The sequence below is a fragment of the Pholcus phalangioides genome, unplaced genomic scaffold, assembly GCF_987345545.1.
Source record: "Pholcus phalangioides strain wild (caught in Gottingen) unplaced genomic scaffold, Ppha-v1.0 ptg000002l_1, whole genome shotgun sequence".
Lineage (NCBI taxonomy): Eukaryota > Metazoa > Arthropoda > Arachnida > Araneae > Pholcidae > Pholcus > Pholcus phalangioides.
The window spans coordinates 4684498-4710964 of record NW_028301595.1 but is presented as its reverse complement, the minus strand read 5'-3'; the positions used below and the strand labels follow the sequence as shown (position 1 = coordinate 4710964).

Genomic DNA, 26467 nt, shown 5'->3' with positions numbered 1-26467 from the left:
CTTATTCAGATTCACGGATGGAAACCAGCTTTTTTAAAGGGTCTGTTGCGTACGTATCGTAGAAAGAAAAAAAATGCGGAGATATCGCCAATGTGTTTAAGGGGGACATTGACTATCTTCTCGATTATGGATTGACCTGATAACCTTGACATGGTAAAAAAACGAAAGACTGGTTATTCACGCTGCGTACGAAACACTTATTTGACAGTTGGGGTATCAACGTTCTATATCAAATTCCACTTAACTGAGGGGCCATTCAAGTATTACGTAAGCAGATTTTCAGCCATTTTTGACCCCCCTCCCCCTCTTGTCAGCAAAACACTGACCTCCCCCCTCCCTCCCCATGTCAGCAAAATTTCGTCAGCAGCTTAGAATATTTCATATCTTCAAAAACGGGTGGTTAATGACGTAAGCAACCTTCAAACCCCCTTCCCCCCGTCATCAAAAGTCAGCAAATCCGAAACCCCCTCCCCCCCGATGCTGATGTAATACTTGAATGACCCCTGAGTTTTTTTTTTTTTTTCTTGACTTGATAACGTCTTTCAAATCGATGCCGGGTGTGCAACGACAACCCCGTCCAAATGGGCGACATTTTTTGTCGAAGTAATTTCAAACCTCAATAACTCCATGGAAAAATAGGTATAGCCCTGCCATCTTGGTCTCACTCTAAAGAGGAAAATTGGAAATTTGTGCTAGTACCAGTTTTATATTCGTGGCAGCCTAACATCACGAACTGCGCACGCGAAAAGTGAAGCAATGATTTTTTCGGATTCGACACGTGTCTATAAACGGGATCATAACTCAGAAACTACTTATCCAATTCCAGTGAACCAAGTGTTGTTTTTAAGAGGAGTATATGTGCTATAACTAATTTTGAGGATTGAGTTTGTATATCTTAAGCGCTTAAAATGGTACAAGGCTGTAAATTTAAAAAAAATGTAAACATTTCCGGATTTTTACAAAATGTTGCGATTTATGAGTGCAAACTACAACCAAAAATAAGAAAAACCGGGCACAAATGCATAGAACCGTGACCTACGTGAGTGACTACTTTCGAAGGTCACGGTAGAACACAAAATGACAAAGAGAATTGCACCAAAAATCGCTGGACCCGAAACCAAAACCAATGCGCAGTACTGCACTGTCGCAAATATAAGCAAGGCATGCGCAATCGGGCAACTCTTGCGGGATCTGACGGGACTGGATAAAGTATGGCTGTGTGTGCGGATATACAGATTAACGTCCTCTGTGCCTGCTGGGGTCTCTAGAACTGCTTAAGTGCATATTTTCAGTGTGTAATGTTGTACAAAAACAGCTTCCAAGGAGATCAGGAAGAACAGAACTGTGCAGAACAAAGAAGTACAATATAGAAATAGTCTCAGCATCAACCAATAGAAAGAAGAACTGGTATTTGATGAGGGGAGGGCAAAAAAAATCTCAGCTCAGAGTTAAAGTACCCAGTTCAATGAGTGTGTGTGGACTTATTACAAAGTCTTAAATTCTGCAGAAAGCATTATACAGTTTTCCTTCAAACCGAACACAACTTAGGACTATCGCATGGGCAATTTACTACCTAGTATCGAATTCGTAGAGTTTTGCCGGAAGTGTAAAGTGTGTATACCTAATAGTGTGAGTGCGTATCTAGTGTTGCGTATGATTTTTCAGTGCTGCCATCTATATCCCAGAAGTGAAGTGAGTGAAGTGTAATGACTGAATATTTTTTTCTGTTTGTAGGCCTGTTGCTCTCTGTGGCGAGACTTTTCAACGGGGGGATAGGTTCTCGAATTTGCGCCTTGAAGTTGGGAACCACAGAAAACCAACTTGACTGTGGTGACGGTGGGGCTCGAACCCGGTCCTCGCGATGCGAGTCCGTCACTATGACCCCTCGATCACTACAGCGGCAGCATTATATGGCTACTACTAAACCATACATGCACCTGGTTCACATTCCTCTACGGAACATCTGACGAATTGGTACATGTTGGAATGTGCGCGAAGTTAGGTTTGTTTCTGTGTGGTGCCGCCATCTGCCATCAGTTTTTTTCTAACTATGAGTGAAGTGTAATGATTGAATAAACATCGTTGTAATTCTGTTGCTCTCTGTGTGGCGAGATTTTCTAACGGGGAGATCGGCCAACTGCTCGCTTTTGCGCCTTGAAGTTGGGAACCACAGAGAAACAACTTCAGTTTGTTCGACGGTGGGGTTCGAACCCGGGTCCTCGCGATGCGAGTCTGTCACTATGACCACTCGACCACCACAGCGGCGGCATTATGGGGCTGTGGATTTCGTTGCTAATGAATGGACAGTGCAGTTTGGTCAACTCGAACCCCATTGGATCCCCCCCCCCCCCGACGTTCCCAATGTTGCGGCGGGGGCCGGAAATTGAACTTGCACCTGGAGCCGACAACTACTTTAAAAAGTTTGAGAACGTTCGCCCCAAATTTTACGAGAAAGCGAGCCCCACGAGAACCAATGGAATGCAGCAAATTAAAAAATTAGGAACCCGAGCCTCAATAAAGCCTTTCTTTCAGTCGCAACTCTCATTCTACACTGCACACAGTCATGCTTTCTCAGGCCTCCATTCCCTTTTGCATATCTGGACGGCCACTTTCGTTAGCGGGCATAGACGACCACTTTTGTGGGTCTGTGGAAAAAAATCCGCATTCGTTCCAATTTTCTTAGAAGCAGGGTTGGCAAGTTTTTTGCCTCAGTGAAAAAAACCACGGTAAAAATCGTCCCGGCAAAAAATAGTTTTTGCCTCATTTTTGCCAGTGACAAAAATTCATAGAATTAAAAAATTAGATTTATCTGTTTCAAATTTTATGAATAAATAATTATAATAAAGCCATGGGAGGAGATACGGGGGTCCCCAGCGTCAAAAGTAGAGTCGACTGATCTAATGTATAAATGTATATATGAATTGACATAATCATCATCGTGCCCCCCAGCAATAATGACCGTGCCCCCCCCCCCAGACTCTTACAAGTCTATCTCCGCCTATGTGTATAACGCATATTTACTAAGTTTTTTACAACAAATCTGATGATGCATATTTTATTTGGATTTGTTTTCATGTTTTTTTTGGTTGCTGAATATTCATTTTTCAACCGTTTAATTTTATGTTTCACATGTTTTTTAAGTTTTTATATTGGAGAAAAATATTTTGCAGTTGAAAAACTAAGCTTAGTATGTCTTGAGTAGATCCTGTTTAGAAGTGATGGGCTTGCACTTCAACTTCAGCATGCGAGAGACAGGCGCTATACAGGGCCCGTCTTAAGAGAATCGTGGGCCCCCCCCGGGCCAAGTGGTTTTTCCTGAGGCCCTACTGGCAAATTCTAGAAAATTTCAACCAGATCTCACTTTTGTCAGGCCTCTTTTCTTTCGAATCTCCCGGACGTGCCCGGGTGGACCCATGCGTTAAGACGACACTGGCGCTATAACAGGTTCGGCTGTATATTTCACGAGCCACGATTAAACAATATGGAACTAGAATATATTACTGATTTCATATATCGGGAGCAGAAGCGCATTTATGGTTTTGCTGCCCGTGATCTGCACGAATTTTGCCACCCTTCCCTTCTCCCCATTCTAGTCTAATTTTCTTGACTACTCTTTCCCCGAATTCGCCACCCGCTGCTATAAACCGCTTGCTCCCCCCCCCCCTCCTACAAATTCACCTGTGGCTCTAAGTCACTCTTTTGGTCACTCCCATGCTCGCACACTGTTTTGATCACTTATATGCTTGCACACAGTTTTGGTCACTTATATGCTTGCACACAGTTTTGGTCACTCACATACTTGCACATGCTCTAGGTCACTCTCGTGGTCGCTCAACAACATGGTTCATTGCTTTATGTAACTCACTCTCTTGATCATCTACACGTTTACACATGCTCTAGGTCACTCTTTTGGTCATTCACATGCTTGCACACGCTCTAGGTCACTCACTGACCTACCTTACTGTCTCGGCAGCAGGGCGTCTTAAGAGCATTGGTGGGGACCCTGACGAAGTAGTATTTTTGAGTCCTCTAACTGGCTAGGAATGCTTGTACGTACAAATTTACACGCTTACTCTTTTTTTCTTTGAAAATTTTAACCGGTTCTTATTTTCATGAGCCCTCCCCCCTCTCTGCTTGCTCTTGAGGGCCCCGGGCCGTGCCCGGGTAGGCCGATGTTGTGAGACGCCACTGCTCGATAGAGGCGGATTTATTTAGTGTTACGCAAACTTTTTGCTTTTTTCCGCCCTTTCACTCTTCTAATTTTCTCGGCCACTCATTAATCAAATTTTCCGCCCCTCCGAACTTACCACCCTGTGCTATAGCCCACCAAGCTCCCCCCCCCCTCGTAAATACGCCACTGATCTGGAGCCCTAAAAACAGAACAATCCAAAACGAACGCGATATAATTAAAGCAGAGTATTTAACGGAGCGCCTAATGATAAGCTCTAGGAAATCCAATTATAATTGTGTGACGATTGTGAAAGATCCAATCTTTATATATAACATATACTGTATAGCCACCTATCAAAATACAATTCTGCATTGTTATAATGGGAAATTTTTTTTACTACTAAATGCTTTGCAATTTTGTTCTTCTTGTAATAATAATAACAACGATGCTTATCAGTCTATATCCGATTGTGATTCGTCCTCGCTTCAAATACAGTGAAAACACAAATGAAAGTTGTGTGTGTGAAGGACGACCACAACCTGTTTCAGTTTTATTTTACTTTTTGGCATTAAAAAAAAAAAAAAAAGACTCCGCCGTTTATTATTATTATTATCATTATTCAGAGCTTGTCACATAAATCCCAAGGATATTTTATTTCCCACTTCGAAATGTTTGCTTGTCCGTGACCTCATAGTGACCGTTTTCAAATCTCGTCGTTTTTTTTCCACGTTGCGTACTATGTATTCAAATGTTTTAATGGACGTCCTCAACATGACACTGAAAACTTGTGTTTTTTTAGTTTTTTTTTTTTTTTTTTTTTTTTTTTTGTGGGGGGGGGATATGTATATACGGTTGGATACATTGTCGGATTGACACCCGGGTTTTCCAGGGCTGTTTCATGACGTGCCGGAGCTAGGGTGTCCAGATGCCCCGGTTTTTTTAGCTATTTTTCCATCCTGTCCCAAAAAAGCCTGTTTGTCCCGGTTTTTTGTTTGCGCAATGAAATAGAATTATTTTCAATATTTTTCCCCAATTTACAATTTAGCTACGTCAGAAATTATGCTAGAAAATTTATTATTTCACTGATATATATGTTTGCCATATTTTATATAACCAAAGGACGCTGAATCAGTTTTGAAGCGTTGTAGCCCCGTTAGCATGTGAAATATTGTGGCTTAGAGGCCTTTCACACGGAGCGGATGCGGACGCGGGTCCGGAAGAAGTTTTAACAATTGGAATATACTGCGCCTTTCAGACGAGCCGAAAAATCTCCGCACCTAGGAAATGTTCATGCGGGTCCGGACGTCGTCCGCATGTGTCAAAACCTAAGTGCGGGCTCCGCATCCGCACATAGAAGTTTTGACAATAGGTTTATTCGGAGCTATTCAGACGATGCGGAGCGAATTCGTCCGCATCTTTGGCTACTTTTTGAAGGTGATTTTTCACGGAATTTTTTTAATTATTTGCCATAAATACCCTTAAAAACACCATATGATGGTCCCTGCTCATTAATATAATGTACCTACATACGTCTATCCCTCCGTTTCCTTCTGAGATGGAAATATAGCAACTTTAACTGCCTTTTGTCCATATTTCACAATTTTATACAATAAAACCTGCCAACAACGGCCACTGACGGGACCAAAATTATAAGCCGTTCTGTTCATTACGAATATTTAATTGACATACTTTACTTTATAATACATACTTTAATAACTTTTAAATTTAATTAAAAAATTTGAATTTTTTTCTTTTTAAATTTTTAAAATTATTTAAATTTTTAAAATTATTTAAATTTTTAAAATTATTTAAATTTTTAAAATTATTTAAAAATATAAATATCTGAATTATTATTTTAAATATTTGTTATTTTTTAAAATTTTTAATCTGTTAATTTTTTTAAACTTAAAAAAAAATACTTTTATTAAACAACGTTATCCACGTACGGTGTTCACTCAGGGCCGGATTAAGTCGTTTGAAGACCCTAGCACTTGGATATTTTTGGTGGTTCCCCCGATACCTACAAGTTTATTTTACTCGATATTCAGTCTATAAACTTAAGAAAATGAAATTTTATATTTCAGAAGTGAGACTAATCTAAGGATGGGATTTCACTCTAAAAGGTTTATGAAAGTTATTTTATAAAACTTGAAAAATGTAACCAATAAACACATCTGTTACATTCGAGAGAACTTAACTGATCCGCCTATTGGTTGCATTTTTCATGTTTTATAAACGAACTTTTATAGTGTAAACCCGGCCTAAGACAGAATTGTGATGATATTTCTAAGCACAGGCATTTTGAAAGTCACTACCCCTCCCTCCCCTTTTTTACTACTTGCAAAGTCTTTGATATCTCCTGAATTTCTTTTTCTTTTTTTTGAAACATCGAATGTTTTGGATGTTTTTGGATTGGATTTTTCGAACATTGGATGTTTTTGGAATTTTTCTTCCATATTTTTCCGAAAAGACGGATTTTTTGTTTCAAAATATTTTGAAAATATTTGAAGACATTTTCTCCCATCGACTACTTGTGAGGATCGGAATGAAGTCATCTTTATTCCCATATTCTATGTGGCTCTAGATTAAACCACTAAAGAATGCCTCTAGGCTGCCTATGGGCACTGAATCAGGGGTGAAGGAGAAAAATAATTACAAAAATTGCGAAAAAACAGTTTTTATGCACGAATTTCGAACTAAAGATGCGGGCGATTCGTCCGCATCTTCAGCGCTCGTTTGAAAGGGTATGCGGACCCGCATCCGCATCCGCTCCGTCAATCAAAAAATATTAATCGATTAATCGTTCGATTAATCGAATATATTTTTTTGTGTCCATATAATGTTAATAGATGCTATAAATAATATGTATTCCATTCATTTCACTCCCCTATTCGGTACATGCATACAAATATAGGATTAGGTTAAGAAATTGAGGCTGCCCGCTTCAAGCAATTTAATATGCTGTGAACATACTTGCCATAACCTGTGATTTTTTTCATCTTGTCGTTTTTAAAAAAACACGGGAATTTTTTTGACAGGGAGAAAAATAACTCAAAAACAATCGATAGGTGGCGCTGACGTACACAAGTCAACGAAAAGATACGCAAATAGCGAACAGAATGCCTTTAAATCGTTTACTACAGCAGTATGTGTTCCACACAAAGCCGCTTGAAAGACTCTTAATGGTTCCACATGACCACCACCACCACAGGGGGATAACACATTGCAGGCGAGTCACAAATCCAGCGACGGCAAAGCGTTTCAGATCCACATACACGGTTTACAACGGTAAACTGGTTGTGGATCAGGAGCGCAAGTTCTTATAAACGTTTCATTTGCATATTTCCACCGAAGTCGCTCGTACCAGCGCCACCTATCGGCTGTTTTATTTTCATGTCTTAAAAAAATTCCCGTGCCCTAGCGATGCTAACCCTGAAAACCGTTTTTTATTTCGGTTATTCTTCCGATTTTTATTCATTTTCAAAGTTTCTACGGACTTTTTGCCCACCTTGTACTTTCGATTACACTGTTGCTTGTTTTGTTTTAGAAACTTCTTCCGAATGGTAGGCTACTTGTGAGGAGATGAACTAATGCTTCCAAGAATACAAAAAAAACAATGTTCACAATGGAGACAATGAATTTTGGTCGTCTTCTAAAATTTCCATCAAACTCAATTTGAAACTTGAATCATTAGTTTTCGTTGAATCTAATTTGATCAAAATATTGATTAAAAACGTTCTGCATAAAACATGATTTTTATGACATCTAATCGGTTTTTTTCAAAAAAATCGTCAATTCACAAACTTTTAATCACAATTTTAATCGAATTGATCGACTCGATTAGCTCAACTAAAATTTTTAACTGCAGTTAACAATTGATCGATTAACCGACCCGATTAATCGGACCAACCCTACTTAATATGATCATAAATAACCGTTTATTACTATCATTACAATCGAGCCGCGCGAATATTCACTTTTTCCCCCCTTCTTAAACCGACTAATTAGTAGAAAGTGAAATGATCACGTGCTGAAAGAAATTCATGAATATTCACGAGAAAGAAAAGAGTGAGGGGTAAAGAAGAGTTCCTTGACTGCGAAAAAGTGATTGTAGTAGATGCCTTTTCTCCTATGTATCGAAACTGTGCTTATAGAGCTGGTGTTAGTATAACGAGTTCCAGTCAGTAGTCGGGTTTGAGAACTTAGTGGGTTAAGGTTAGACAAGACGTTGTTAAGAGAGAAAGAAACATCAAGAAAGCGGAATCTCTTATCTTTCTCCTCGTTCGATGTAGTAAAAGAGACCACCATCACATTAGACCCTCGAGAGCGAAGACCAAGGAAACATAATAATAACTCACTAATTCGGTAAGTGCTGATCAATCCTTTTAACCCCCCCTCTACGGAACCTTTTCAGTCCGCGGCACAGATTTGTGGTATTTCTACCGCTCGCGGGCCAGAAACTTGTATACATGAGGTGACCATCGGGCCAGAAACTTGTATACATGAGGTGATCATATGACCCGCATTTTACGAGACATTCCCGTAATTTTGACCGTTCAACCCTTTTTTTATAAAATGTCCCGTTTTTTCTTATTTATTTTCACAACGAGTCTACTAAAGTTTTGAAATCAAGACTATTATTTCTTCATGACATAAATTATATTATGATAATAATGGCTCTATCATAATTAATTATAGTCTTATAAATATGGTACATTTATCTCATATTTTTCGAACATATACGTTTTTTTCATGAATTACATTTTCACCCATTGCAACTTGCGGTAGTTCTATTTTTTCTCGTCATTGGCGATTTTTCAGCAATTTTAGCAATAGTTTTCAACTTTACTTATTTTTGACAGTTTTTGGCTATATTTGACAATTTTACTTGCTTTTGACATTTTTTTCTTGGCTGTCATTGGAAACTTTACTTGCTTTTGATAACTTTTCCGGCTGTGATTAGCAACTTTACTTGCCTTCGGCAATTTTTTTTCTGCAAGTAATTGGTAACTTTGACAATATTTTTAGCGGTAATTGGCACTGTCCCGAACGGATCTCAGTTTTATGTATTTTTATGAAGGAAATATGATCTCATGCTAGGTCTTTATCGTTTAGTGTGTATTGTTTAGTGTTATATTAGTGTTTTCTACCAGAATACCTTCCGCGGGCCGGATGGAACCCCCCCCCCCCTTGGCGGGCCACATTTTGCCCACGTGCCGGAGATTCTGCACCCCCTGCTTTATGGTTCGGATTATATTTGAATGTACATGGCAAATATGTGGTAAAAAAACCCCCAATGTACCAATTTCTTTTCTGAAATTTTTCAGTATTTTAGAAAGTGCATCCTTTAGTGACAGTTCAGTACAAAATACGGCTATGTGAATACAATACTTTTTTTTTTTTATCGAGGAAGAGCTGATTTTTTCTTGGTTGGTGTAATTTTTTCTTGGAGCTGTTGAAGTTCAGACATTTCTAAAGATCGCACCAAATTGAAGGAATCGGAAATAAAAAAATCCAAGGTAAAACTCTTCTTTGGCCGGGATTACACTATAAAAGTTTGATAAAATATCTTTTACAAAACTTGCAACCAATAAAGCGTATCGGTTACATTCGTGTGAATGTAATCAACAGGCTTATTGGTTGTTTTTTATGGGGATGGGGGGGGGGGTTGAACCATAAAGAGGCAAGACAGTAGCTAGAGATAGGGGCGCGGTAGCCCGGTCGATAAGATGCTCGCCTAAAGTACCAAAGGATGTTTAGAGGTGTCGCGAGTTCGATACCCGGTTCGTCCTTGTCAGAAAACATTCCTGATACAGGGGTACACAACAAAAAAACAGCGACTTGACCGCAGCAAAAAATTGCTACCGCAGGGAGTCCCCCATTGAGGGGTTAGCACACCAACCTCTCGGTGAGTATATAAAACAAGTCTGCCGTTCGGAATCGGCAATAAGTAGTAGGTCCCGGTCTAATTAGCCCTCGTGTGCAGTAAATGACCGTGGTGTGACAAAAAAAAAAAAAGATCAGTAGCTAGATATACGTAAATTTCGCAAAAAAAAAAAATTCCAAATCGGAAATTTAGCATTTATTTGCAAAAAAAATAAAATGAAAAAATTCGCATTCATCCGCAAAAATTTTTTTCGAATACAAAATTTTGAATTCATTTACAAAAATATTTTTCAAATTAAAAATTTTGCATTCATTTTCGAATCCAAAATTTTGCATTCACTCTCAAAAAAATTTTTCTGATCCAGAATTTTGCATTCACTCACAAAAATATTTTTTAAACACAAAAACTAGCATTCTTCACTAAAAAAAGTTCGAATCAAAAATTTTGCATTCGTTAGAATTTTTTTTTTTCAAATGAAAAATTTTGTATCCATCCGGAAAAAAAAAAATTCCGAATCAAAAAGTCGGATACTTTCCTGACGCAGTAGTTCAACAAAAACGGTGACGTGAACACAGAAGAGAATTGCTACCGCAGTTAGTCCCACACCGAGGGGTTAGCGCACCAACCTCAAGAGGAGTATAAAAAAAAGGCTGCCGTTCAGAATCGGCAATAAATAGTAGGTCCCGGTCTAATTAGCTCTCGTGTGCAGAAAAAGACCACGGAGCGACAAAAATGATCAAATGACGAAATCAAAAATTTTCAATTCATTCGTAAAAATATTTTTCAAATGAGAAATTTTGCATTCATTCGCAAAACCAAACTTAACTAACGTCACGATTTGTTTATGGCTTAACTATACGAGGCCAATCAATTGAATCAGAGTTGAAGCTTGAAAGCTTTGAAGCCAGGAATTTTTTGAAGAAACACAACTGGCTTTTTTGGGAATGGGAGCGAGCGATAGGCTTAGGGCCGCAACTGCGGGGTACAGTTGGGTCCTTTGCCCCGGGCGCTGGACCAGAAGGAGCGTCGAATTCGCCCTTTAACCGCTTCTTCCTCATGGCAAGGGGAAGCAAAAATGCCGGTTTGCCCCGGGTGACGAAGTATCTAGTTGCGGCTCTGGATAGACTTGACCATTAGATTCCATTATGGACCTCACAAGTGTGGGGCTGACAGGGCTCACTAGACGATTCTCATCGGTTTTTTTTTTCGCTTCTTATCACACTATAAATTCACTACAAAGATACCTGCTGCAAATTTTGGCTTCGGGGGGGGGGGGCTACCAAAGATCCCAGCCTTGGGCCCTTGCATGTGGAGACCATTTATTTCATACATATCAGTCTTTTTTTAACATTTCAAGAGTGGACCCCCGTCATGGCTATGGCCTTGCCTCTATAGACTATTTTTATCAACTCATAACCTTCAATTGTGAACATCTCTGTTTTGAAATGAAATTTGATAGCAGCCATTTTTTTTTTCATATCAAAAAAGTGTGACGACGGATAAATTCTCAAGAGGAAACTACGAATAAATCCAGTATGGAATGGAAAAAAAAAAAAAAAAAGAAGAGAAATTACGGAGGGAGCCACGTGACAAAATGCGCAGTATTTAGTTTGTTTTCAAAGATCCAAATTTGCTTCTTAGCCTTTTGTCTAAGATCCGAGTGAGGAGCTGGAAAAACGTTTAAGGACAACCGTAAAAAACTCCTATATCTTGAAAACTTGTGCTTTTAGGTGCATGGAAATTTCAGAGTGACGCAACTGCAAGTGGAATTAAACATTTTTCAACTGAAAACAATTTTGATGAGTGCTGCAAATTTCAGAATACAAATACAACGCCACAACAGGCAAATTGCCCAACGAGGTGGCTGACTTAAGAACATCATGGATCCCCGAGCCATTTTTTGGAGGCCCTACCTACTACTGCATCCCGCCCACACCCCGCGGAACCCCCAACGAATCGGTACATGCGGGAATGTGCGTGTACGTGTAGTGAAACCTGACGTGAAGTTTTTTGTTTCTCTGTAATGCTTGTTATGTGTAGTGCTGCCACCAGTTTTTCTAACTATGAGTGAAGTGTTATGATTGAATGATTTATCGTTGTAGGACTGTTGCTCTCTGTGGCGAAACTTTTTAACGGGGAGATCGGCTCGCATTTGTGCCTTGAAGTTGGGAACCACAGAAAACCAACTTCAGCCGACCACCAGTGTGGGGTTCGAACAAAAATTGTTTAAATTATAGTAAAGGTCAAAACCTAGAAAAAAGTATAAGGACAATCAAAAATTATGCGCAAAAATTTCGTTTTAACCAGAAGAGATACCTTTTTTTCTTTATAAGCTTTAAAGCTAAAGAAGCATCTTTCGGGATGTCACTGATAGATAAGTCATTAATAACTAGTTGTGTCACTCCCTTCGAAGTTTTTTTGATCAAAGCAATACCATCGTGTTTGTTTTCGTACAGAACACCATTTCTATACGCTCCAGGAGTCAAAATGCCACGTAAGAGCGCTCTAGAACATGTTTATCAACCTTTCTGAATCTAAGGAACAGTAAAATGTCTCAAACAATTCGACGGACCACTTGCGGCCCGTATTACGGGACATTTCAGTGGTTTTGAATTCCTTTTCATACATTTGTCCCGTTTTTTCAATGACGTTTATTTATAGTGCTCACTAAAATCGTTATTAAACAGCGTTCTTATAACTTATGATAATTTTGGGTATAAATACAAATATTCATTTCTCATTGTCAAGTTAAATTGTTTTCCCCTCAATTTTTCAGCAATTATAATTATAATTGGGGGGATTTTGCTGACTTAATCGGATCATTTGAACTTTTTTTTTCCTTGTAGTTGTCACTTCAAAATTTTCATCCACCTATATGCACAAAGTATCAAGATATAGAGGTTTTACGGTTGTCCTTAAATTTTTTTCCAGCGCCTTACTCTGAACTATCCACACTGAAATAAAGAATCTTTTTATACGAGTCTTCCTGCACACACACAAACACACCACACATTTTGAATCTTTTTATCCCCTCTCTATAATTCATGCTTAAAAACAATAGGTCATTATAAGTGAAATTCAAGGTTGCATAGCAATGTTGGAACACACCTACCCGCGCCATTCACCTGTACTATCGATAATATTGAGATCGCAATTCATAGAAGGTCATTCATTGTAAAAGACTGGACCACGTCTGTATCCTTCTCGAAAGGGGGGGAAAAAGTGCAACAGAGAAACCTCTTATTTGTTATTGCCCCTGGAATATGTTAATATTTAACATACAGACAGGAAGAATCTAGACTCTTGGTATTCCAGCAGCAGCTATGCACCAGAATTCGCAAAAATATGAATGGCAATGATTTAAAAGAAAAAATATATAGGTGAGAATATATATATAATTTTTTCACGAATTACTACGTGATTAAAAGACATTTTAATTTATCCCATAAGACATCTCTTTCAAGTGTGAAGTCCTCTAGTATACAAGCTGTCCCAAATTGTTTGCACAGCGGATAGCTCTGCAACTTTTAACATTAAAATCATACTTTTAATTTCAAAATGTTTTTAAGTGACGTTCGGTTACTCGAAATGTTCTGGAAAGACTTTTTCCCAATTTACAGCCCTTTTTCCAAGGGCTCGTATAAATGTAAAAATAAACTTTAATGTAGACCTTGTATGTGCTAAAACTTACAATTAGTGAAATGTAGATGCGACTCTGAAAAGTCATTTACAAAAAAGCGTTACTTCAGCGTTTATCGCTGTTGATCGTGCGCTGTTTATCAGCGTTTATCGCTGTTGATCGTGCGCTGTTTATCAGCGTTTATCGCTGTTGATCGTGCGCTGTTTATCGATTGAAGGTGTGATTCACAAATAGCGAAAATTAACCCTTTACTTGGCAATCATTGAAATATCCACAGGAGAAAAAGTTGCAGGGGTTATATTAAGAAAATAAGGTACCCTAAATGCTATTGCATGGCAAAAAATATCTAAATGTCAATATTTAAAAAAATATGGGATATTGCACTTCAAGGAACGCACTGTATATGACTTTTACGTAGATTTGAATAGTTTAAAATTGCCATTTACTGTTTGCCAACTTACTTTTCCATCATTGTTGAATACAATACAATATATCCTCCACACATGGTCTCTCTCTCCAAAATGCAATGCAAGGGTTGAAAATCGTTCTTGCTTGGCTTGTCAAGAAAATCGAGACATTTGTACCTTTGAGCCATTCTTCTCGTAATTATAGGAACTCCATGAACAGCTCACAAGTAAAAATCGAATGTTTAGGAGTTGCTTAGAAGCATCAATACTGAAATGAGCTCAAAATATAAAATACCTTTAGTTAAAAAATATAAGAAGCTCGCGTTGCTTAAGAGCAATACTGCCAAATAAAGGGTTAAAGTAAATTCAAAGTTGTAAAAATTCTGTGATTGTCAGAAAAATTTAATTGTTATTTATTGTGGATAAAAAAATGAAATGTTTGAGTTCATTCTATTTGTGTACAATCCCTAAAAATGGCAACTTTTGAGCCAATAAAAGTTTGCTAACTCAGTGATTTTATATATTCTGTATCTCGATGAATATTGCATTTAAAAATATGAAACTTTTTGCAAATAACTTTTCAAAGAGGGATCTACGTTTCAATAACCGTAAGCACACGGGGAATACATAAAAAGTTAATTTCTTTATTTCTTCTCTTTTAACCCCTCAATTTCAAGATATTTCGAGTAATCTCGCGTCATTTGAGAACTTTTTGTTGTAATTGAAACTATGTTTCTAAAGTCAACGCTCCCGTAGGGATATCCGCCGGGGCAAACAATTTGAGACAGCCTGTATTGTAAGATAACGTTTTTGAAACTGAATATTGAAATCCTGTGTAACATGCATTTCGATACGGCGATGAGAAATTGAAAAGTAAACGAAAATTATGTAAATATTGGTAACCAGGAAGTGTATAAAGAGGAAGAACAAAATATCGGTGGTTTAAAAAGCAAATGACAAAGAACAGTTAGAGGTTGTGCATTCATTTCAAAGGAAGTTGAAAAATTTTTACTTGCATTATTTTCGGTTTTTTAAGTCAATATCTATTGATTTCAATCACGTATCTATCCTTATCAAGTGGCATGTCGTGTGAAAATAATAAAGAATAATAATTGAAAAAAAGAGTGATAGGCCATTGTTTGGGTTTCCTCAAGTTTTGCTTTCGTATTCATTTGTTGAACAAACAACAAAACAATTCAACGCTCCCAATTATACTGAGTAGATGAATAGGAAACCTATATCAAACAATTGCTGCTAAATTCAGCAATTCAAAAAAAAAAACTCACTAAACGTTAGTGTTCAGTGAGTTTTTTTTTACATAGAACCATTCATTTTGAATACCGTATTTATTTCTCTGTAAAACTGTATGTATATACTATAATATACTATACAAACCAACAAATGAGCATCGTATGTGTAGTTGCCATTAGTTAGCTTGAAGTCATAATTTAACGTGTTTTTTTTGCCCTTAAATTTTCCGTAACGATACATTTTCTGTTTGAGGGGGAAAAAAGGATATGCTTCGATATGGCAAGTAGAATCATCAATTAAGAAGCATGAGGAAGATAAATTATACATGAAATAGTTATAATATACAAAGCAACACACAGACACATGGTACAACAGCTGGACCAAGAGAATGTGGTAATCCACCGACCACGAGCGTCACCATCGTTATCAAGATGATGGTGCCACGAGAAGAACATTGCCTACGTCACGTTACGTCACGTCGGACGATTCCATTATTTCCTTTTAGGTAAAGCGACTGGGCTTCGAGAATAGCATATTAGTAACGTCGCTTTCCTGCTTGGCATCTTTAGCGCTGTTTTACCCTCCTATATAGAAATTTCACTAAAAGCGCCATAGCAGTGCACTAGATAGTATCGTCATCGCGGTGTTTATGTTAAGTAAACATCGGCTGTTCGGCAGTGCCGTCTTAAGGAATGGGTCCACCCAACACCTTCTAGAGCAAGTTCTAGAGCACCTTCTGCTTTAGAAAGTATTGGTCCACCCAGGTACGGTCCGGGATCTCAAGAGGAGAGGGCAACATAAAAATAAGATCTTGTTGAAATTTTCCAGAATTTTTACGTGGTAGGGCCTCAGAAAAAACCGCTTATCTCGGAGGGTCTATGATGCTCATTAAGACGGCCCTGCTGCTCGAGCACTTACAGTATATTATTTTTATACAAAAATATACTTTTTATTCCGCAGATGGGATCGAAAACTTCAGCTTTTTTTTTTAATAATCAGTTTCATGCATCAAGCTGAAGCCGAACACCTATACATATAAAACAATTTCGACCAAGCCCCCAACCCCCAGAAGGATGGGGGCTGACAAGGCTCCAATCTAGAAGAATTTTCTTGAACTTTTCTTTTCTTTTTTTTCCACACTGTAAATTCTTTATGGACGGCGGGTGAGAGATCCCAGCCTAGGATCCCTACTGCAGCATGGGAGGACCATGCTTCCAATGCTCATTAAGGCGGCTACACACGTAATAACTGCAAGCTTGACAAACATGCATGTATAATCTTTTTATTTGTCACCTCTTTAAAAGCCCATACAAGTAGCATCTGTGGAGAAAGTAAAAAAGGAAAAAAAAAGACAATAAGAGGAAAAAGAAGAGCTAGTTGCTGGCCGGTGGCCTTCTCTTGCTCGGTATAGAAATTAAACCGAAGAAAATGTCGCATATAATTTGCAATAGTAATGAATAATCATTACTGAATTATTAATTATTACTCCCTTTGTATTGAATTATTAATTTAAAGTAATTTAACTGTAGTTTTTTAGTAATTTAATTTTTTTTAGTACGGTAAAACTTCGATTAACCGTCAGTTTCTGTTACCCGTCATCGTCTAAAAAAACCGGAAAAAACAGCCCCAGGTTTCAAGGTCCTGCTATGGTCTGTGAAAATGCCTACGGCAACCATAGATTAAACCCTGTTTGTGATTGGTAAATCCAAAAGATCACGTGGCTTCAAAAATTTAAATATCAATGCATTGCCTGTGAACTATTGTGTCCAAAAAAAAGTGCTTGGATGGACAAACAATTTTTTCAGAATGGTTTCCACAACGTTTTCGTGATTCAAGTTAGAGCTCATACGGCCGGAAAAGCAGTTGCCACAGGAAGCACTGCTGTTAATGGACAATATAACCCCGACACACCCCTGTTAGTGATAGTGGCAAAATAACATGCCTCTTTTTCTCCCAGCGAATACAACTGCCTACATCCAGCCTACGGACCAGGGCATTTATTTTATTTATTCAATATTGATTGGACGAGGCCTATACAAGAGGATGCGGAATTATATATGGCGGAAGTGACGATTAATGGTACGAGAGAATTCGGAAATCGTGGTGCAATCTACAATATTTGATGGTAGGTTGTTCCAGTCGATAATAGTTCTTGGGAGAAAGCTAAATTTGTGACAATCTGAAGAGTCAAAGATGAGCTGTAATTTTTGGGAGTGATTGAGCCTAACAGAAAATGTGAAGGTTTGATTAGAATATTGGAGGTGTCAATATTAAAAAACCCATGGAGGATTTTGTAAAGAAAAGTTAAGCGAGAGATAAGTCGAAGAGAGGAGAGCGGTTGGATATTGAGTTGTCGCTTGAGTTCCGTTATAGAGACATGTGAAGACCAACAGTTGAAAATGAAACGAGTGGACTTATTTTGGATAGATTCTAATTTGTCCATGTTGGTTTGGGTGTGGGGGTCCCAGGCTTCATAGGCATAGGATAGAGCAGGGAGAATATATGTTTGGTAGCACAAGTGACGAACATGACGAGTGGAGTATTTTAGGTTACGGCGAAGGAAAACAGTTTTTGGAGACATTTATTAAAGATATAATCAACGTGAAGGTCCCAGCGGAGATCGGAAGAGATTATAATGCCCAGGTATTTATAATGGGAAACCTCAGAGATCAAAGAGTCGTTTATAGAATAGGGGAATTCGTGGGGGATTCTTTTACGGGTAACTGGGGGTATATCCAGCATAATTGAAAATATCCAGCGACGTTACAGAAAAGCTTTTATCGAAGACTTGCTTTCATCTGATCATGCCGCGACTGTCACAGAATTTTGGAAAGGATAAACAAGGGATGCGAAGAGGAAGCTATTTTCAATGTCGCCACTGCCCGGGCTGACCTTATATTGATCGTTTTGTGTGTGTGTGTAAAATTAAATACAATAAGTATGTACTATTATTCACTTTTAGAAAGAATTTCATTTTCATCCCAAGCCCGCAGTGAAATCACGGTACTGTGCTGTACATATACATTAAGACATTTCCGTTACCTGTCTATTCGGTTAGGGGCCGTTCAAGTATTACGTAAGCAAATTTTTAGCCATTTTTGACCCCCTCCCCCCCTTGTCAGCAAAATTTCGTCATCAGCTCTGCCCCTCTGAATCCAACTCATATTTTCATAAAGGGTGGTTGATGACGTAAGCATTATCCAAACCTCCCCCCCCCCATCGATGATGACGTAATACTTGAACGACCCCTTATTCGTCACAGCCCTGGTCTAGACGGTGACGGTTAATCGAAGTTTCACTGTAATTTAATTGTCAATTTAAAGTAATTTTACTCCCTTTATTATTAAATTATCACTTCTACTCTCTTTAATTTTTTTTCTTCTGTGTTTAGCTCCGTTATCTTTTTTTCCGTTGGAACGATGAAAAACATGCTACATCACGCAATTCATAGTCACGGTAGAGCATGGGATAAACAATTACCGTTTTTACTGTGGGCTTACCGAGAAGTTCCCAATTCAACGACCGGAGTACCTCCATTTCTGCTTGTGCATGGTCATATGCCAATAGGTCCTTTGGCCGTACTAAGGTCTAGTTGGGAGGATGATGAGATTTTACCACAGGGTATTGGAGGTTCAGTGTCACAGTATTTGCTATCCCTTCGGGAAAATATAGCGGAAGCAGAACAATTTGTGTCTACAACTGTTAATAAACAACAAGAAAAGTATGTACATCATTATAATTTGCGATCTAAGGAGGAAAAATTCGAAGTGGGTGGGTGATGAGGTGGTAGTCCTTATTCCATATTCAACAAACAATCTTTGTTCGAAATGGAGTGGTACAGGAGAGATCGTAGACATCAGGGGTCCCCATTCATATTTTGTTAGGTTACCCGACGGAAGCATACGGAATTTACACCAAAACAAATTACGCAAATACATACAGCCGATACGGGCGGTGGGTTTAATCTATGAGGAAGACGATGACTTTGGCGAAATTCGGCATGTCCCCGTGGAGGATCGGAAAGTAGACGGTTTGTTAGAAAAATCTAACGGAAAGGAAAAATTTAGCCATTTGGATGAAAAACAGGTCAGGGATCTGAAACAAATCATTGGGAAGTTTCAAACAGTGTTTGAAGGGGAAATAAAACGTGCCAAAGTCGGGTCTCACTTAATCCAGCTGAAACCGGGAATAACAAGGAAACAGCCCCACATCTACAGAGTTCCCGAAGCACTGAAACCTCAATTAGAACGCCAGATTGGAGATTTGTTGGATAGGGGTCTAATTGAACCATCTAGAGCTGAGATCGTGTACCCTATTGTGTGTGTGGCCAAGAAAGATGGTACGGTAAGACTTTGTTGTGACTATCGGGCACTTAACGCAGCTAGTAAGGTGGTCCCATTTCCAATGCAGAGTTCCGAAGAATTGAGGTACAAAGCAGGAGCGGCAAGTTACTTGACTACTCTAGATATTTTAAAAGGATATTGGGAAATTCCTTTGGATAAGGGTTGTAGAGAGTTGACAAGTTTCGTATCTTTTGGGTCATATTCTGTGGTGATTTTCTTTTTTTTTAGCGCACGTTGGATTGTGAGATAAGTGTTTTTTTTTTTGTTTTATATTGCTCTCATTTTTTTTTTAAATTTTCGTTGTGTATTTTCGATCGACTTATATTTATTTTTCTCGTTCGCATTTCATTTTCGTTGTTTTTTCGCCAGGTTCGCTCGCTTCTTTGATATAAGTTCGTAGGTTTTTGGACGTTAGTGTTAGCAAACAGTGTATACTTTTTCCCGGGTACTCTCAATAACTTTGTTTTCCTTCCATTTGGGCCTATTGTTGTAGTGTTAGTGTTTTGAGATAGTTAGCTAATTCTAATAAGTATAAATTGTACTTCGTAGCTTAATACTTTTTTTAGAGGGTGTTGTATTCTTTATATACATATTTATTTTATTCTTCGTGATTTAGTGCTGAGCATTCTACTTTACGTAATTTTTTCGTATAGTCTCTTACGTATATTTTGCATAGTAATGTATTTTACATTATTTTAATTTCCAGTTAACGTTTCTCATTTTCCTATTGTTAAGTATTATTATTATTATCTAGCTTTAGCAATAGTGTTAGTATGCCTCGACCTCGACTAGTGCTGTGTAGAGCTTGCGACGGGAGGTTTCCCTGGTCTAGGGGTATAGCAGCTGATAGTTTCAATTGTAAAGGGTGCTTGGATAGAAAAAGGCTGGAACTCGAGATCGAAGCTTTACGGGAAAAAGTTAGGGTGCTAGAGGGCCCGGTTATAACGGACCCTCTGGTCGTCGAGCCACCTGTTGATGAAGAAGCAATCTCCGCGAACAACGACATTTTAGAGGGCGAATGGGTGGTCGTGGATGAGGTAGAGGGGGATAGTGATAGGGGTTTAATCATCGGCGATTCTATGGTTAGGGAACTTGGGAACCGAGTGTGTAGGGATTTTCGGGGTTTCGAGCGCTGTTGTCTTCCTGGGGGGAAGATTGGCAACGTTCGAGACGTTTTTCATCGCCGAAAGTTGCCCTTGCGGGTGATTCTGTGGGTGGGAACAAATCAGGTAGGAGCGAATATTAGTGAGTCTCTGTCAGAATACCGGGATTTACTATTATCCGCTAGGGAGGGGGGTTCAGATGTGGCAGTGATTCCAGTGCTGCCAAGGGGTAGTAGGGGATATAGGAGTAGGATCCACCAATTCAATATAGGCCTGAAGGACATTTGCTCCTCACTTGGGGTCACGTTCTTGGAGCTTCCTGCATTTACCGATAGGTGGCTTCGTTCGGATGGGATCCATCTAAATAAGAGAGGGGTCTGGGAGGTTTACGATAGTCTTAGGTCAGGTTTTTTACTCCCAGACCACGTAGTCGGGAATGCGGGTTAGTTAATGATAATCACAACAGTACTGACGGGGAATTACCCACCTCTGACTTGGATGGCTTCTCGATTGACAACAAACCACCGGGCAAATTAAAATGTTTGTTAATAAATGCCAGGAGCTTGGGTAACAAGAAAGATTTTTTAGAAACTATGATAGTTGTGGAGGACTTGGATCTTATAGCCATTACAGAATCTTGGGCAAACGATGGGGATGAATCTTTCTTACACATCTCCGGATACGATACTTTTTTGAGAAATAGATCTGATAGGAAAGGGGGTGGAGTGTTGATATACGTGAAATCATGTTTGAAGGCTAGAGAGTGTAACGTGCAGAGAAGTGATATTGAAACCATATGGGTTGAACTTGAGAACAAAAGACGTCATAAGCTTATTGTTGGGGTTTGTTACAATCCACCGAATAGGGATCAAAACTATATCGCCAAAATGCATGATGAAATTTCCTACATGTGTAAGCGAAAGAGGGTTCTCATACTAGGGGATTTCAATTACCCGGGTATTGATTGGGAGAACCTTTCATCTGGAAATCAGTATGAAAGAGACTTTCTTAAGTTGGTGCTCGAAAATTTTTTGTATCAGCATGTATCAGAAGCCACTAGGGGTACTGCTATTTTGGATTTAGTTCTTACTAGTTCTGAGGATCTAGTTGAACATGTTTCGGTGGGGGAAGAGTTTTCTTCCAGTGATCATCGTATCGTCAGATTTCTCTGTAACTTTTCCTCGGGTAAGGTTGATAACAAAAGACTGGTTCCTTGTTTTCGGAGAACTAACTTTGATGTTTTGCGAAGAAGGTTAGCGGAAGTTTTCAAAGACCGGTTGGAATCAGTAGGGGTGGTAAGTCAATGGGAAGAATTTAGTACGAAGCTGTCCTCTGTTTTGCACGACGTCATACCCTTTGTTCGAAAAAAGCGTGTTTGTACATCACACCCTCTATGGTTCACGGATAGCGTGCGGAACCTTTATCTTGAAAAGAAAAGAGCATTCAGGGAGTATAAAAGTGGACGAGGTGACCTATCATTGTTTACTGATAAAAGAAGACTGTTGAAGAAAGCGATAAGGGATAGTAAAAAGCAAGTTGAATCTAGGTTGGCAGATAACATTGGCTCTGACCCAAAATCATTTTTTCGATACGTCAATAATGGATGTAAGGGGACAGTTGGCCCCCTCTCGATAGGAGGCTCAAAAGTAGAGAGCAATGTAGGCATGTGTAGTGCTTTCAATGACTTTTTCGCGTCGGTTTTTAATGGAGATAATGATATTCGATATACGGGTGTTGCATGGGGTAATAAAACGCTCAACGATATTCAAGTGGAAGACGTGGAGGTCCTAAATCTTCTAAGAAATGTATGTGCAAGCAAAGCACCAGGACCAGATGATATCTATCCCAGGGTTCTCAGGGAAGGTGCTAATGAATTGTTGGGGCCAGTCGCACAGATATACAGGAGTAGTGTTGCTGAGGGTATCGTCCCGAGAGATTGGAAACTGGCTAACGTTGTTCCGATATTTAAGAAGGGTAGTAGAGAAGTGGTGTCTAATTATCGTCCAGTGAGTTTGACGAGCTCCCTCTCGAAAATTTTGGAAATTATCATCAAAAGGCAGTTTGTGAAGTGGATAGACGAGAATAATGTATTGTCGGATAATCAGCATGGGTTCAGGAAGGGGAAGTCATGTGTAACTAACCTCCTTTGCTTCTATGATTACGTGACTAAGGCTTTGGGTAAGAGCAAAAATGTCGACGTTGTTTACCTTGATTTTCAGAAGGCATTCGATCGGGTCCAACATGGCAAACTCTTGAAGCGTTTACACGAGATTGGAATAGGGGGCAACTTGCTGAATTGGATAGAATCGTGGTTAAGAGATAGGTCGCAACGAGTTATGGTGAACGGGGAATTCTCTGGTTGGACAGACGTCACAAGTGGAGTTCCTCAGGGAAGTGTCCTTGGCCCCATACTTTTTTCACTTTTTATCGACAAACTCGATCAGGGTATCGATGGAATTACTAGCAAATTCGCAGATGATGTGAAGCTAATGGGGGTAATCGGAAATGAAAGCGATAGGGAGTTGCTCCAGACCAACTTAAACAAGATTGCAGCATGGGCAAATGAATGGAGCATGACGTTTAGCGTAGATAAGTGCATGGTCGCTCATTTTGGTTCGAACAACCCACGGTTCTCTTACGAGTTGAATGGTGTCACTATCCCGGATGCAACTAGAGTCACCGATTTGGGAATTCTCATTGACGAGCGACTTAAGTTTTCTGAACATTGTTCAGCGGTTGTCAAAAAAGCGAATAGAATGCTTGGTCTCATTTTCAAAAAGGTCTCTTCGCGTTCTCCTAAAGTCATTCTTCCGCTTTTTCGAGGCTTAGTTCGCCCTGGACTGGAGTATGCTGTAAGGTTTTGGAGACCATACCTACAGAGGGACATAGACTTGGTTGAAGGGGTGCAGAGAAGAGCTACGCGTGTCCTTATTGGCACACAGGGCTTGAGTTATGAAGAAAGACTTCATTTTTTGAATATGTTTACATTGGATGAACGCAGGTGTCGAGGAGATATGATCGAAGTGTTCAAAATTTTCAATGGGATGGATAGGATGGACCATGAACTTTTAGTACACCGCCAGTCGACTGCTTTTACAAGGGGACACCAGTATCGATTGGTGAGGGACAATGCAAGGTTATGGTGTCGCAGGGAATTTTTCTCCAATAGGGTTGTTAATAAATGGAATAGCTTACCCCCGGAGGTAGTAAATTGTAACACAATTGACACGTTTAAAAAGAAATACGATAAACATGTTGGGGTAAATCGAGAAGCTATCCATTCTTAGAATAAGACAACCATAAGTATTCTTTATGGGCATTGTATAATATTTTATCATGTGTATATATTGTTTGTAATTTGTGTTAATTGCATTTTTAATTGGGTTGCTGTATTTTTGAAACATATGACAACCATATTTTTATGGGCATCTTTTTATCAGCCACCTCGTTGGGCATTTTGCCTGTTGTGGCGTTGTATTTGTATTTGTATTTGTATTTGTATCACCAAGAGGCCAGTATAAGTGGAAGGTGATGCCATTTGGTTTATCGGGGGCTGCGGCAACGTTCCAAAGGACGATGAAAGAGGCTTTGAGAATACATAGTGGGTACGCAGAGAGTTTCATAGATGATATTGTTATTTATTCAGGTAGTTGGGAAGAGCATATGACTCACTTGGAAGCAGTGCTGAGCACATTAAAATCTTCGAACTTCTCGGCCAATCTGGAGAAATGTACATTTGGAAAATCGGAAGTGAAGTACCTGGGACACGTCATTGGTTCAGGGAAACATGGTCCTGATCCGGCGAAGTTGGCAACTATAAAAATGCTGAAGGTTCCCAAGACGAAAAAGATGCTGAGGTCAGTGTTAGGACTGTTTAACTATTACCGGGAATATATGAAAGATTACTCGACCGTGACTAAACCATTGACCGATCTAACGAAGAAGTCAATACCGAATGATGTTCCGTGGACGGAAGAGGCAGACACCGCTTTTCAGAAACTAAAAGGAGCATTGTGCAGTGTGGTTTCTTTATTCACGCCCGATTTAGAGAGACCATTCAAAATCCATACCGACGCATCTGAAACAGGAGTTGGTGCTTGTTTAGCGCAGCGACGAGTCGATGGCAAAGTCAGACCGATCACCTTCGTGAGCCAGAAACCGACTCCCACTCAGAGTAAATGGAGTACAATAGAATGAGAGGCTTATGCAGTCGTTTGGGCTTTGGGAAAATTTGAGCACTGGATTTTAGGTAGGATGACCCACCTGCACACGGACCACAATCCGCTCAAATTTCTATGCGAAGGGGTGCCCAGAAATGCAAAGTTGCAGAGATGGGCTCTGGCTCTTTCAAAGTTTCAACTATCTATAAGTCACAAAGCCGGAAGCCAAAATACAAATGCGGATGCTCTATCCGCATGAATGAACCTTGGTTATTTTGGTGAATGAGTTTACGAATTATGGACAATTGTCCAGTAATTGTAAACTGGAGGGGAGGTGTCACGCCTAGGGGTCTTACAGGAAAGAACTGATCGAGAAAAAAGAGACTGTGGGGGAGTGAATTCTTGTTGGGGGGGCCCGGAGGAAAAGAAAAAAGAAGAAGAGACGTAGGGGGGGGTGCATCTCTGGTGACGAAGGCCGGAGGGTTTTTCTTTTATATTATGTGTGTGCTCGAGAGAGAGAGAGAATATGGTTTTCTTGTACTCTCAGTTGGTAATTAAATATGTTTGTTTTCACAAATATGAGTGGAGTTACTTTTGTTCGAGGAGATGTTGGTAGTTGATGGAGAAAGGAGTTCTCATAGTCATAATCAATTTATTAAAGATAATTTTTTTGCGTTCATACATAGCCTTCAAATAACATTGAAATTAACAGAAATTGATTGTAAGTAAAGGTATTTTCTTCCGAAGTAATTTCAATTTTAAAAAAAATTATTTTTTTGCATTGAAAAAATTAATTTTTGATCGTGGGAGGGGGCACGAGCCCCCTATGCCCCGCCCCCCCCCCCTGTGTACGTCTCTGATCCCACTAATATGCGTTAGGATTCAGAGGAGCAGAGCTGATGACGAAATTTTGTTGACATGGGGGAGTCAGAGTTTTGCTGACAGGGAGGGGGGGGGGGTCAAAAATGGCTAAAAATTTGCTTACGTAATACTTGAACGGCGTTTTAATTTCTCGTTAGCTGTATAGGACCTTTCACTTACGCAAAAGAGATTTACCGGGCCGCGGGCTTGCTTCCAAAGGTTGAGAATTACTGGTATAGAGCATCAATAAAACCGATTTGTGCCAAGACAGCCTACTCTATAGCAACCCGGGATAATTTTAATCTTTTCCCCGCACCGCGTGCGAAATGGACTCTCTCTGGAGAGGGGGAGTGTGTTCCGATAACTCTTCTCGTGATCTGAGGACTACAGTTTCTCTTTCGGATTCTTCAAAAAAATTTCATGTTTCCATGATCATAAATGTGTGGTGGCTTGCACAGCTGTGCACACAGCGCAGTCGTTTTTTTTTATCAGTATAATTCCAAATCCAAGATCACAGTCCGTTTCACAATTTCGTGGTAAGTAATTCTTAACTGTAAATACGTCGGAAAGTCCAGTAACTGAAGTTTGTTTCTAACGAATGTTTTTTATTGTTGAAATAGTACTGCCCTCTGAATTAGGAATCA

At 39.3% G+C, this 26467-nt stretch overlaps 1 protein-coding gene across 5 annotated transcripts in view; it reads left to right on the top strand.

The window, feature by feature from the left end:
- Positions 1–26467, top strand: part of LOC149089110 (dehydrogenase/reductase SDR family member 7-like) — a 64547-nt gene that overhangs the window by 3487 nt on the left and 34593 nt on the right. For 2 of the 5 annotated variants that reach the window (XM_089237254.1, XM_089237252.1), the window contains exon 1: positions 26231–26359. The exons of 1 other annotated variant lie outside the window; for it this stretch is intronic. The gene's annotated coding sequence lies outside the window, so the exon portion shown is untranslated. Of the gene's footprint in view, positions 1–8253; positions 8537–13415; positions 13439–26230; positions 26360–26467 lie in introns of those variants that run through there. 2 more of the 5 variants (XM_089237253.1, XM_089237257.1) reach the window with 2 other exon arrangements.